Source organism: Pleurodeles waltl, chromosome 3_1 (genome assembly GCF_031143425.1).
Source record: "Pleurodeles waltl isolate 20211129_DDA chromosome 3_1, aPleWal1.hap1.20221129, whole genome shotgun sequence".
In the NCBI taxonomy this organism is placed as follows: Eukaryota; Metazoa; Chordata; class Amphibia; order Caudata; family Salamandridae; genus Pleurodeles; species Pleurodeles waltl.
In genome coordinates, this window is record NC_090440.1 from 1344735958 (window position 1) to 1344750077 (window position 14120).

A 14120-nucleotide genomic window follows, 5' to 3' on the forward strand; every position below is an offset into this window, starting at 1 on the left:
GGTGTTGCCTGTGAGGTGCTGGCTTGTGTGCCCTGACCCCGAAACCCCCCTCTAAAGGGTGTTTTACGGAATGTGCTGTAATTCCCTCTGCTCTGCGGGGAGTAGAGTGTGCCCATGGCTTTAGCAGTGTCCGTGTCTTTTTTTAGTTTCTCAATCGCTGTGTCCACTTCTGGACCGAACAGTTCTTTTTCGTTAAAAGGCATATTGAGAACTGCTTGCTGAATCTCTGGTTTAAATCCAGACGTTCGTAGCCATGCATGCCTTCTGATAGTTACAGATGTATTAATTGTCCGTGCAGCTGTATCTGCAGCGTCCATGGAGGAGCGTATTTGGTTGTTTGAAATGTTCTGTCCCTCCTCAACCACTTGTTTTGCCCTCTTTTGTAGGTCCTTGGGCAGATGTTCAATGAGATGTTGCATCTCATCCCAATGGGCTCTGTCATAGCGCGCAAGTAGTGCCTGAGAGTTAGCGATGCGCCACTGGTTTGCAGCTTGTGCTGCGACTCTTACCAGCTGCATCGAACTTGCGGCTTTCTTTATCTGGGGGTGGTGCATCTCCAGATGTGTGGGAGTTGGCCCTTTTCCTAGCTGCTCCTACAACGACAGTCTGGTGGCAGCTGTGTAGTGATGAAAACCGGGTCTGTAGGAGGCGCCTTATACTTTTTTTCCACTCTTGGTGTGATTGCCCTACTTTTGACCGGCTCCTTAAAGATTTCTTTTGCGTGCCGGAGCATACCAGGGAGCATAGGCAGGCTTTGGTAGGAGCTGTGGGTGGAGGAGAGGGTGTTGAATAAAAAGTCATCCTCGACCTGTTCTGAGTGGAGGCTTACATTGTGAAATTGTGCTGCTCTAGCCACCACTTGAGAATACGCAGTGCTGTCCTCTGGTGGAGATGGCTTCGTAGGGTATGCCTCCGGGCTGTTATCTGACACTGGGGCGTCGTATAAGTCCCATGCGTCCTGATCTTGGTCACCCTGGCTCATGGTGGTGTGAGCTGGGGAATGTGATGGAGTTTGTGCTGGTGAGACGTTAATTACAGGTGGAGGAGAGGGTGGTGGAGTAACCTTTTTCACCACCTTTGTTTGTGGTGTTTGTTCAGTTTGGAACTCCAATCTTCTCTTTCTTCTAATAGGGGGAAGGGTGCTTATTTTTCCTGTCCCCTCCTGTATGAAAATACGCTTTTGCGTATGGTCTACATCAGTTGATTGTAGCTCTTCCTCAAACCTATGCTTTCGCATTTGGGAGGTTAGCGATTGCTCTTCTGTATAAGAGCCTGAAACTGGGTAGGTTGCAGTTTGTTTTGGCACCGAAACCCTGTCTGCATCTTTTTTCGGCTCCGAGGTGACTTTTCTTTTTCGGGGCCGAAACCTCTCGGCGTCGATCTTAGTCGGTGCCGCTGTCTCGGCGTCGAGCCGTGTCTACACCGGTATCTCGGTGTCGATGCTTGTCTCCAGCACTTTCTCGGTCCCGAGAAGGCTGCGTGCCGGTGTCTCGACCGGAGTCGGACGGTCTCGGCACTGTTTGGGCCTTTTTCGGTGCCGACGGTCGGTCACCGAATTTATGGGTCGAGCCATGGCCTGGTGGCAGTGGCGTCCCCTGGGCCTTGTAAATCTTCTTCTGAGTGGTTTTCGACGTCTTACTCACGGTTTGTGTATCGTCGAATCCTTCGGAGTCCGATTCGTGGATCGAAAAGGTTCCTTCCTCTTCTTGTTCCTCGAACTCTCGGTGGGCTGTCGGCGCGGACGCCATCTGAAGTCTTCTGGCTCGACGGTCTCGGAGTGTTTTTCGGGACCGGAACGCACAACAGGCCTCGCAGGTGTCTTCACTGTGCTCAGGTGACAGGCACAGGTTACAGACCAAGTGTTGGTCTGTATAGGGGTATTTATTGTGGCATTTGGGACAGAAGCGGAACGGGGTCCGTTCCATCGGCGTTCTTCTGCACGCGGTCGGGCCGACCAGGCCCCGACGGGGGATCGAAAAACTACCCCGAAGGGCACCGGAGCTCTTCGATCTTTCGACGCGGTGTTGAATCTAACTACGCCGATCCCGAACGCAACAATATAGACGAAAATCTTCTGAAATTAGCTATCTTTCCGTTCCGAAACTCGGAGCGACAGGAACACGTCCGAACCCGATGGCGGAAAAAAAAACAATCGAAGATGGAGTCGACGCCCATGCGCAATGGAGACAAAAGGAGGAGTCACTCGGTCCCGTGACTCGAAAGACTTCTTCGAAGAAAAACAACTTGTAACACTCCGGCCCAACACCAGATGGCGAGCTATGCAAAACATGCGTATCTACAGCGACAGATGCCATCGAATGAAAATGTCACTTACCCAGTGTACATCGGTTCGTGGCATCAGTCGCTGAGATTCACATGGTCTGCATAGCTCGCCATCTGGTGTTGGGTCAGAGTGTTACAAGTTGTTTTTCTTCGAAGAAGTGTTTTCGAGTCACTGGACCGAGTGACTCCTCCTTCTGTGCTCATTGCGCATGGGCGTTGACTCCATCTTCGATTGTTTTCCCCGCAGATGGTGAGGTAAGAGTTGTACTATAGTAATAGTGCCCGCGCAATGAAATGTGTAAGTATGTACCTATTAAAGGTTTAAATAATATATATACAAATGTACAAAATTGAAGGTAACTTCTGAACTGCTACAGGCTTCCGGGGAGGTGGGTGGGCCCATGTGAATCTCAGCGACTGATGCCACGAACAGATGTACACTGGGTAAGTGACATTTTCAGTTCGATGGCATCTGTCGCTGTAGATACACATGGTCTGCATAGACTAGTAAGCAGTTATTTCCCCATAAGCGGTGGTTTAGCCTGTAGGAGTAGAAGTTGTCTGAAATAGAGTTCTTAATACAGCTTGACCTACTGCAGCTTGTTGTGCGGATAGCACATCTATACAGTAGTGTTTGGTGAATGTGTGAGGCGTAGACCATGTGGCTGCCTTACATATTTCATGCATTGGGATGTTTCCTAAAAAGGCCATTGAAGCACCTTTTTTCCTTGTTGAATGTGCCCTGGGAGTAATGGGCAGTTGTCTTTTTGCTTTAAGGTAGCAGATTTGGATGCATTTAACAATCCATCTGGCTATACCTTGTTTTGATATTGGGTTACCTGCATGAGGTTTTTGGAATGCAATAAATAGCTGTTTAGTTTTTCTGATGTTCTTTGTTCTGTCAATGTAGTACATTAATGCTCTTTTGACATCTAATGTATGTAGTGCTCTTTCAGCCACAGAATCTGGCTGTGGGGAAAAAAACTGGTAGTTCTACCGTTTGATTTAGATGGAACGGTGAAATAACTTTTGGTAAAAATTTTGGATTAGGTCGTAGGACGACCTTATTTTTATGTATTTGTATAAAAGGTTCCTGTGTTGTGAACGCTTGAATTTCACTTACTCTTCTCAGAGATGTAATGGCGATGAGAAAGGCAACTTTCCAGGTTAGGAATTGTATTCCGCAAGAGTGCATGGGTTCGAAAGGTGGGCCCATGAGTCTTGTTAGGACCACGTTTAGGTTCCATGAAGGAACAGGTGGTGTTTTTGGTGGTATAATTCTTTTAAGACCTTCTATGAATGCTTTGATGACTGGTATCCTATACAGGGAAGTTGAATAGGTAGTCTGCAGGTATGCAGATATTGCTGCAAGGTGTATTTTAATAGAAGAAAAGGCTAGCTTTGCTTTTTGTAAATGGAGCAAGTAATTTACTATATGTTTTGGAGTTGCGTCTAGTGGTTGTATCGGATTATGATGGCAGTAACAAACAAATCTTTTCCACTTACTTGCGTAGCAGTGTCTAGTGGATGGCCTTCTGGCCTGCTTTATGACCTCCATACACTCTTGGCTAAGTTGTAAGTGTCCGAATTCTAGGATTTCAGGAGCCAGATTGCTAGATTCAGCGATGCTGGATCTGGGTGTCTGATCTGTTGGTTGTGTTGCGTTAACAGATCTGGTTTGTTCGGCAGTTTGATGTGGGGTACTACAGAAAGATCTAGCAGTGTTGTGTACCAGGGTTGTCTTGCCCACGTTGGTGCTATTAAAATGAGTTTGAGTTTGTTTTGACTCAATTTGTTTACTAGGTAAGGAAGGAGAGGGAGAGGAGGAAAAGCGTAAGCAAATATTCCTGACCAGTTCATCCATAGGGCATTGCCTTGGGATTGCTTGTGTGGGTATCTGGACGCGAAGTTTTGGCATTTTGCGTTCTCTTTTGTTGCAAATAAGTCTATTTGAGGTGTTCCCCAGAGTGTGAAGTAGGTGTTCAGAATTTGTGGGTGAATTTCCCATTCGTGGACTTGCTGGTGATCGAGAGAGATTGTCTGCCAGTTGATTCTGGATCCCTGGAATAAACTGTGCTATGAGGCGAATTTGATGGTGGATTGCCCACTTCCATATGTTTTGAGCTAATAAGCTTAACTGCGTTGAATGTGTTCCTCCTTGTTTGTTTAGATAATACATCGTTGTCATGTTGTCTGTTTTGACAAGGATGTATTTGTGGGTTATGATTGGTTGGAAAGCTTTTAGTGCTTGAAAAACTGCTAATAATTCTAGATGATTTATATGCAGTTTTGTTTGATGTATGTTCCATTGTCCTCTTATGTTGTGTTGATTGAGATGTGCTCCCCACCCTGTCATGGAAGCATCTATTATTACGTATTGTGGCACTGGGTCTTGGAAAGGCCGCCCTTTGTTTAAATTTATACTGTTCCACCATAGAAGCGAGAGGTAAGTTTGGCGGTCTATTAACACCAGATCTAGAAGGTGACCCTGTGCTTGAGACCACTGTGAGGCTAGGCACTGTTGTAAGGGCCTCATGTGCAGTCTTGCGTTTGGGACAATGGCTATGCATGAGGACATCATGCCTAGGAGCTGTAGTATTGTTCTTGCTTGTATTGTTTGATTTGGAGACATGTGTTGAATGACTGTTGAAATTGTGAATTCTTTGTGGAGTTGGCGTTGCTACTCCTTTTGTCGTGTCTATTATGGCTCCTAGATATTGCTGTACTTTGCTTGGCTGAATGTAGGATTTTGCAAAGTTGACGGTGAACCCTAGTTTGTAGAGGGTTTGTATGACTTGATTTGTGTGGTTTGAGCATTGTGTGAGCGAACTGGTTTTGATTAGCCAGTCGTCTAGATACGGGAATACATGTATTTGCTGCCTTCTGATGTGTGCAGCTACTACTGCTAGGCATTTTGTGAATACCCTTGGAGCGGTTGTTAAACCGAAAGGCAATACTTTGAATTGGTAATGTATTCCTTTGAATACAAACCTTAGATATTTTCTGTGTGATTGATGTATTGGTATATGGAAATATGCGTCCTTGAGGTCTAGGGTTGTCATGTAGTTGTGTTTTTTGAGCAATGGTAACACTTCTTGTAGTGTGACCATGTGAAAGTGGTCCGATTTGATGAATGTGTTTACTACTCTGAGGTCTAGAATTGGTCTCAGTGTTTTGTCCTTTTTTGGTATCAAGAAGTACAGTGAATAAACTCCTGTGTTTATTTGTGTGCTTGGTACTAATTCTATTGCATTTTTTTGCAGTAGTGCTTGAACTTCTATCTCTAGAAGCTGTGAATGGTGTTTTGATAAATTTTGTGATTTTGGTGGTATGTCTGGAGGGAATTGCAGGAATTCTATGCAATAACCATGTTGGATAATTGCTAGGACCCATGTGTCTGTAGTTATTTCCTCCCATGCTTCGTAATATTGACCTATCCTTCCCCCCACTGGTGTTGTGTGGGGGGGGGGGGGGTGAGTGACTTGTGAGTCACTGCTTGTTGGTAGTGGTTTTGGGGCTTTGAAATCTTCCTCTATTCCTAGGGAATTGCCCTCCTCTATACTGGCCCCGAAAGCCTCCCCTGTACTGTCCCTGGTAGGTGGACGGTGCGGACTGTGAGGTACTGGCTTGTGTGGCCTGACCCCGAAACCCTCCTCTAAAAGGTGTTTTGCGGAAGGTGGTATAAGATCCTCTGCGGGGAGTAGAGTGCGCCCATGGCCTTGGCAGTGTCAGTGTCCTTTTTGAGCTTTTCTATGGCTGTGTCGACCTCCGGACCGAACAGAAGTTTTTCGTTTACTGGCATGTTAAGTACTGCCTGCTGAATTTCTGGCTTGAATCCAGACGTTCTGAGCCATGCGTGCCTACGGATGGTAACCGACGTATTAATGGTCCTTGCGGCTGTGTCTGCTGCATCCATAGAGGAGTGTATTTGATTGTTGGAAATGTTTTGACCCTCTTCAACAACCTGTTTTGCTCTTTTTTGTAGATCTTTTGGGAGATGTTCAATGAGATGCTGCATCTCATCCCAGTGGGCTCTGTCGTATCGCGCTAGCAGCGCTTGTGAGTTTGCGATGCGCCACTGGTTTGCTGCCTGGACAGCGACCCTCTTCCCGGCTGCATCGAACTTTCTGCTTTCTTTATCTGGGGGAGGTGCATCCCCAGAAGTGTGTGAATTTGCCCGTTTTCTGGCAGCCCCTACCACCACAGAATCTGGTGGCAGCTGAGAGGTGATGAATACAGGGTCCGTAGGAGGCGCCTTATACTTTTTGTCCACTCTAGGCGTTACTGCCCTACTTTTAACTGGCTCCTTGAAGATTTCCTTTGCATGGCGTAGCATGCCTGGGAGCATAGGCAGGCTTTGGTAGGAGCTGTGGGTGGAGGAGAGGGTGTTAAATAAAAAGTCATCCTCTACTTGTTCAGAGTGTAGTTCCACATTATGGAACTGAGCTGCTCTAGCCACCACTTGTGAATAGGCTGTGCTGTCCTCAGGTGGTGATGGCCTAGTTGGGTATGTGTCTGGGCTGTTATCAGACACTGGTGCATCGTACAAGTCCCACGCGTCTTGATCTTGGTCGTCGTGGCTCATGGCGGTGTGAGCTGGCGAATGTGACGGGGTGTAAGTTGGCGAAGCCGGAGTTACAGGTGGAGGCGAGGGAGGAGGTGTTACCGTCTTTGCTGTTTGTTGCTGAGGAGCCTCTCGTGCTACAAACTGAAGTGTTCTCTTTCTTTTGACAGGTGGAAGGGTACTGATCTTCCCTGTCCCCTGCTGAATAAAGATACGCTTTTGCGTGTGATCCACTTCAGTGGATTGCAGTTCCTGTTCGAATCCGTGTCTTTTCATTTGTGAAGACATAGAAAGTTCTTTAGTATAGGAGCCTGAAACTGGGTCTGTTGGTGCTTTTTTCGGCTCCGAAAACCCTGTTGTTTGTTTTTTCGGCTCCGAGGTAACCTTCCTCTTCTTTTGTGCCGAAAAATCTTGGCCTCTATGGTCTTCGGCGCCACTGTCTCGGCGTCGATCCGTGTCGACACCGAACTGTCAGTGTCGATGCTTCTCTTTAGCACTCTCTCGGTCCCGAGGAGGCTGCGTGCCGGTGTCTCGACCGGAGTCGGACGATCGACACTGAATGGGCCTTTTTCGGTGCCGATTGTTGGTCACCGTGAATTTGGGTTGGGCCATGGCCGGTTGGCAGTGGCGTCCCCTGGGCCTTTTTGCCTTTTTTAATTTCTGATCGACGTCTTACTCACAGTTTTTGTATTGTCGAGGTCGTCGGAGTCTGAATCCTGGATGGAAAAGGATTCCTCCTGTTCCTCTTCTGTCTCGAACTGTCGATGCTCCTTTGGCGTGGACGCCATCTGCAGTCTTCTCGCTCGACGGTCGCACAGAGTTTTTCGGGACCGGAACGCCCGACAGGCCTCACAGGATTCTTCGCTGTGCTCGGGTGACAGGCACAGGTTACAGACCGAGTGTTGGTCCGTATAGGGATATTTGTTGTGGCATTCAGGGCAGAATCGAAACGGGGTCCGTTCCATCGGCGTTGTTCTCCACGCGGTCGGGCCGACTAGGCCCCGACGGTGTGCCGAAATCTACCCCGAAGGGCACCGAAGCGCTTCGATGTTCAATGCGTTGTCGTATGTGTTTATCTCGAACCGGATCGCAACGATACCGTCGAAAATCTTCCGTTTTCAGCTATCTTTCCGTTCCGAAACTCGGAGCGACAGGAACACGTCCGAACCCGATGGCGGAAAGAAAACAATCGAAGATGGAGTCGACACCCATGCGCAATGAGCACAGAAGGAGGAGTCACTCGGTCCAGTGACTCGAAAACACTTCTTCGAAGAAAAACAACTTGTAACACTCCGACCCAACACCAGATGGCGAGCTATGCAGACCATGTGTATCTACAGCGACAGATGCCATCGAACCATATATTTATTAAAAGTGAGTGTTTAAATAAAATGAGAAACACTACTGCTCTGATGGCAAAGCTATTAATAAACTAATAAGTCATGCATAGATCATGTGTACCCTGTATGTGGGATAGATTTATTATGCATGGAGCAAACATTTAGTGTATTTAATCAAACAAAAGGGTTTTGTTTTTACATCAGAAATGTTGAACTCACATATTTGAAGGTGCACTCCTGTGGGAATGAAGAAAGACTGTAAAATACAATATTTGCCAAGGATCACTGTAAGGAAATGCCTCCTTGGCATGGTTACCCCCTGACCTTTTGCCTTTGCTGATGTTAAGTTTTGATTTGAAAGTGTGCTGAGGCCTGCTAACCAGGCCCCAGCACCAGTGTTCTTTCCCTAACCTGTACTTTTGTTTCCACAATTGGCACACCCTAGCATCCAGGTAAGTCCCTTGTAACTGGTATCCCTGGTACCAAGGGCCCTGATGCCAGGGAAGGTCTCTAAGGGCTGCAGCAGGTCTTATGCCACCCTGGGGACCCCTCACTCAGCACAGACACTGCTTGCCAGCTTGTGTGTGCTGGTGAGGACAAAACGAGTAAGTCGACATGGCACTGCCCTCAGGGTGCCATGCCAACCTCACACTGCCTATGAAGTATAGATAAGTCACCCCTCTAGCAGGCATTACAGCCCTAAGGCAGGGTGCACTTTACCATAGGTGAGGGCATAAGTGCATGAGCACTGTGCCCCTACAGGGTCTAAGCAAAACCTTAGACATTGTAAGTGCATGGTAGCCATAATAGTATATGGTCTGGGAGTCTGTCATGCACGAACTCCACAGCACCATAATGGCTACACTGAAAACTGAAGTTTGGTATCAAACTTCTCAGCACAATAAATGCACACTGATGCCAGTGTACATTTTATTGTAACATACACCCCAGAGGGCACCTTAGAGGTGCCCCCTGAAACCTTAACCGACTACCCATGTAGGCTGACTGGTTTTAGCAGCCTGCCACACACCAGACATGTTGCTGGCCACATGGGGAGAGTGCCTTTGTCACTCTGTGGCTAGTAAAGCCTGTACTGGGTGGAGATGCTTATCACCTCCCCCTGCAGGAGCTGTAACACCTGGCGGTGAGCCTCAAAGGCTCACCCCCTTTGTTACAGCACCCCAGGGCACTCCAGCTAGTGGAGTTGCCCGCCCCCTCTGGCCACAGCCCCTCTTTTGGCGGCAGGGCCAGAGGAGATAGAGAAAAACAAGGAGTCACTGGCCAGTCAGGACAGCCCCTAAGGTGTCTTGAGCTGAGGTGACTAACTTTTAGAAATCCTCTATCTTGCAGATGGAGGATTCCCCCAATAGGATTAGGGATGTGCCCCCCCCCCCCCTCCCCTCAGGGAGGAGGCAGAAAGAGGGTGTACCCACCCTCCGGGATAGTAGCCATTGGCTACTAACACGCCCTTAAATTTAGTATTTAAGGGCTTCCCAGAACCTAGGAACTCAGATTCCTGCAACCTAGGAAGAAGACTGCTTAGCTGAAAAACCCTGCAGAGAAGACGGAGACACCAACTACATTGGCCCCAGATCTACCGGCCTGTCTCCCCACTTCTAAAGACACTGCTCCAGCGACGCTTTCCCCAGGGACCAGCGACCTCTGAAGCCTCAGAGGACTGCCCTGCGTCTAGAAGGACCAAGAACTCCAGAGGACAGCGGCTCTGTTCACCAAGGACTGCTTGGTCATGTTTTATATAGATAAATGTTGGCTATTTTTCTAAAACTGGTGTGGTGTCCTTTTGTAGTGTTTTCACTTATTTCTGTGTGTTATGTGCAAATGTTTTACACATTGCTTCTGAGATAAGCCTGACTGCTCGTGTCAAGCTACCAAGGGGGTGAGCAGAGGTTATCTGTCTGAGCTGGTATCTCCTTTATCCTGACTAGAGTGAGGGTCTCTACTTGGACAGGGTGCAAACCGACTGCCAACTAGAGACCCCATTTCTAACAATCCCCATAGTGTAACCCTGTCCCTTGCACCAGCTTTCCCACACTGTTGGTGTCAGGAGGCCCACAAGGCTCTTTTTTTTGCTGCCAATGCTGTACCTGACCTGTCTGTGAGGTAAGTGTATATTGTTCTTTCCAATGATGTACTTGTTTTGTGTGGGAGAAAAACATGCATAAATGATACTTATGCTGGGCCTGTTTAGTGTGTTTTTTGGGAGATGCAATGCTGCTACTGCCTTTGAAGAAACATTTTCATGTTTGGAAGGTGGGGTAGTGTAATGTACCACATAAAATTATGGTTGTATTACTATCTGTTAGACCTGTCAGATCTTGGCGTGGTTTCCATTGTCTTTTTGGCATCTGACCTCCTGTTTTGATCCTGTGCTGAATTTTGTTTTTGCTGGCTTTAGGACTTCAGTGACTACCATTGCTGACTAGTGCTAAAGTGCAAGTGCTCTCTGTTTAAACTGTATTGGTAATCGGTTTACCTATGATCAGCATATTTGATTTACTCTATATGTGCCCAGGGCCTGTAAATCCGGGATTGTAGCCATTGGCTACTAACACGCCCTTAAATTTAGTATTTAAGGGCTTCCCAGAACCTAGGAACTCAGATTCCTGCAACCTAGGAAGAAGACTGCTTAGCTGAAAAACCCTGCAGAGAAGACGGAGACACCAACTGCTTTGGCCCCAGCTCTACCGGCCTGTCTCCCCACTTCTAAAGACACTGCTCCAGCTACGCTTTCCCCAGGGACCAGCGACCTCTGAAGCCTCAGAGGACTGCCCTGCATCTAGAAGGACCAAGAACTCCCAAGGACAGCGGCTCTGTTCACCAAAGACTGCAACTTTGCAACAAAGAAGCAACTTTGAAACACGCGTTTCCCGCCAGAAGCATGAGACTTGGCACACTGCACCCGACGACCCCGGTTTGACTTGGAGAACAATCACTTCAGGGAGGACTCCCCGGCGACTGAGGGACCGTGAGTAGCCAGAGTTGCCCCTCCCCGAGCCCCCACAGTGATGCCTGCAGAGGGAATCCCGAGGCTCCCCCTGACCGCGACTGCCTGCTTCAAAGACTCGACACCTGGTAAAGGCACTGCATTTGCAGCCCCCAGGACCTGAAGGATCTGACCTCCATTGCAGGAGCGACCCCCAGGTGGCCCTCTCCCTTGCCCAGGTGGTGGCTATCCCGAGGAGGCCCCCCCCTTGCCTGCATCGCTGAAGAGACCCCTTGGTCTCCCACTGCTTTCTATTACAAACCCGACGCTTGATTGCACACTGCACCCAGCCGCCCCCGTGCCGCTGAGGGTGTACTTTGTGTGGACTTGTGTGTCCCCCCCAGTGCCCTACAAACCCCCCCTGGACTAACCTCTGAAGATGCGGGTACTTACCTGCTGGCAGGCTGGAACCGGGGCACCCCATTCTCCATTGAAGCATATGTGTTTTGGGCACCACTTTGACCTCTGCACCTGACCGGCCCTGAGCTGCTGGTGTGGTAACTTTGGGTTTGCTCTGAACCCCCAACAGTGGGCTACCCTGGACCCAAACTTGAACCCCGTAGGTGGTTTACTTATCTGCAAAAACTATCAAACTTACTCCCCCCAGGAACTGTTGAAAATTGCACTAAGTGTCTAGTTTTAAAATAGCTATATGTGATTTATGTGAAAACTGTATATACTATTTTGCTAATTCAATGTTCCTAAAGTACCTACCTGCAATACCTTTCATTTAAAGTATTACATGTAAATCTTGAACCTGTGGTTCTTAAAATAAACTAAGAAAATACATTTTTCTATACAAAAACCTATTGGCCTGGAATTGTCTGAGTGTGTGTTCCTCATTTATTGCCTGTGTGTACAACAAATGCTTAACACTACTCCTTTGATAAGCCTACTGCTCGACCACACTACCACAAAATAGAGCATTAGTATTATCTCTTTTTGCCACTATCTTACCTCTAAGGGGAACCCTTGGACTCTGTACATATTATTCCTTACTTTGAAATAGTGCATACAGAGCCAACTTCCTACAATAAAAATTTGATACCTATTTCTGGGTCAAGTACATTACAGTTCAGTCGAGTAGATTGTTCAAGCTACGCGACCTGCAGGTCTAGTAACATTTTTCGAAGCCTGAGTACATAACATATGTCCTTTTTACATACACAGCACCCTGCCCATAGGGCTAGCTAGGGCCTACCTTGGAGGCGATATATGTAGTAAAAGTGGAGTTCTAGGCCTGGCAAGAAATTTAGATGCCAGGCCCGTGTGGCAGTAAACTGTGCACCCAGGCTTGCTCGAGGTAGGTTTAAAAGGCTACTTTTGGGGGTGGCGCAAGCCCACCAGTAGCATTTAATTTACAGGCCCTAGGTATGGGATACCACTGTACAAGGGACTTGCAAGTAAATTAAATGTGCCAATTGGGGTAAGCCAATCATACCAATTTTAAAAGTGAGAACACTTGCACTTTAGCACCGATCAGCAGTGGTAAAGTGCTCAGAGTCCTAGAGCCAACAAAAAGGTCAGAAATTAGTAGGAAGGTTAGACAAAACGTTTGGGGATGACCCTGTAAAAAGGGCCAGGCCCAATTTGGGGGTGGGGGGGGGATTTGAATTAAAAAAAGAAAAAAAGAAAAGAAAAAAATCTAACAATGGCGCTGATGTACATGATCATTACCAGAGATGGGTGGAGTCACTATACCTCTTGACTCGAAAAGACTTCAAACAAAAAACAAGCTATTTGAGCCCAACATTAAACAGCAGGAGTTTGCCCAGCATGTATATCTACAGCTACACATGCCACAAGCCTTGTTTGCTAGCCTGAGGGGTAAGCTGTGTGGAACTTAAGCATTTGAGTATCTTGAAGGATTGACTGTCCATCTCCTAAAGGCCCCTCGAACAGGTGAGGTACAAGGAAGGGCTAATACCTACCTGCTGAGCAGAGGAATTTGAGGGTTTGTACATCTTCACTGCTTGGGGCCCAGGAAGGATCCAATAATACAAAGCTGAAATATTTAACATGCTACAACTCAATTAGACTGGTTGACAGCTTACCTTTAGCATAGCTGGCACCCCTTTTCTGTGGGACTGAACAGGATCTACCAAGTACGGTTATGAAGGAGACTTCTTGCCCACCAACCAGTCAACTGTCATGGCAGCCAGTAAGTGTTTGGTAATGTGATTAGTTTGGCTGGTAATTAAAATACAGAGGGATTTAGCTTGCTGCATTTTCCAGGCACCAATGTGAAAACTGGTAAGAATGTACACAAATACTTGCTTTTCCAATCCCTCCTCAGCTGAGGAGTGTAAGAAAGACTAAGTATATCGAAATGACAAACCATGTAAAGAAAATTTCCTGTGAGTGCAATAATTTTCCAGAAAAGCAGGTTCAGGGAAAGCATCAGTGAGTGCCAAGATCAACAAGAGCCTCTTGAAACCAGTCTTTTCTGTGATTGTGAAGCTTCTGGAATCCTTAAAGGTGACAATCAAAATTCACATTTATCATCATACATATTAAAGAAGTTTGGTTTCTCAGTCAAGTATACACTTCATTACAAGCTGCACTGGTAAAACGTGTCATCTCCTGGGGCCATCTTCTGCTCACAAAGCGTAACTCACAAACATCCCCCAGTAGGAACCGATTGCCATGCTCAGAGACAAAGTAGCTTCATAGTTTTAAAAACGTGATTTACGGCAATGAAGCACCTGTGTTTGCTCCACATTTCAGTGCAGTTTATTAAACTGGCTGATTTTCAGTTTGGATAGGCCACACACACCAAAGAACATCCGAGAAGATACTTCTAACTAAACACCACCCTTCCACTTGTCCTAAAGTCATGATTTGTAATCCTCTTCTGCTCAGATTGGGAAATATAAGTATCAAATATGGTCTACTGTGCATCACTTATGCATATTTTTTTCTTTAGACC